A 1,031-nucleotide genomic window follows, 5' to 3' on the forward strand; every position below is an offset into this window, starting at 1 on the left:
CTGATGATGAGCGCTAGTGTCGTGGTAGCAACATGCTATGTGTTTACATCCATCGCTGCCATGTTTGTAATGACTTATCATGAGAACAAACGTATTCACGTCTGACTTTAATAACATTTATTACTTAATGGAAACACTGCAGTTGTGAAACTGTTTTTCAACATTAACAGAATATCAAAAAACCTTTGTAATGGAAACAAGCTATAGACGTTTAATCTACAGAAACATCAGAATCTTGGCTAGAAGCTGGTAAAACCATTTCTATAAACACTCAAGACAGATAAACTCCAAGCAGTTGAAGATAAAACTATGAAAGTGAAAATAAAATTAGTTTAAATATCTGGCAAGTCAGAGACGTTAAAATAATATTTGTGATAAAGAGGAGGCAGAATGTGTTCTTTCTGTTTTTGTTGTTTTATTATCACTACTTTTATTACATAGGTTAGTTGAGTGACTATTTCACAGGGAACAGATCTTTATTTACATAATGACTTTAACTGCTGGGTGTTTCTATGGAGGACCACATGGGCGCAGTTAGTACGGGGGACGGGGGGGACATGTCCCCCCCAGATTTATAGTGACCCTGATCTGTCCCCCCCACTTTCCCTGATAGGATGAGAAAAAATCTGATCAAAACTTATGATTACCGTTCTGTTAGTTCGCTGACGCTCCCACAGAGCAGCAGCACGGGTAGCCCTCTCCCCACTCCCTTCTCGTCCCATCTCTCAGGCTGTGTCACACAGCGGAGCGGTGCAACACACACACACACACACACAGGTTTGTTCTTTACTCTCATGGGGACTTTGCATTGACTTCCATTCATTCACCGGTCATTTCTACAACCTGACCCAACAACAGTATGTTTCCAAACTGGGACCGGGCTTTTTGTCCCCATAAGGAACAATGATTCTCACCACCGCTGGGCTGTGTGCACCTGCAGGAAATAGGTCCCCCAGCAAAAACATACGCACACACACACACACAGGCTGCACGGGTCGTGCTGCCTTCTGCAGCATCATAAACAACGAGTT

This window comes from Austrofundulus limnaeus, unplaced genomic scaffold (assembly GCF_001266775.1).
Source record: "Austrofundulus limnaeus strain Quisiro unplaced genomic scaffold, Austrofundulus_limnaeus-1.0 Scaffold2637, whole genome shotgun sequence".
NCBI classification, from domain to species: Eukaryota; Metazoa; Chordata; class Actinopteri; order Cyprinodontiformes; family Rivulidae; genus Austrofundulus; species Austrofundulus limnaeus.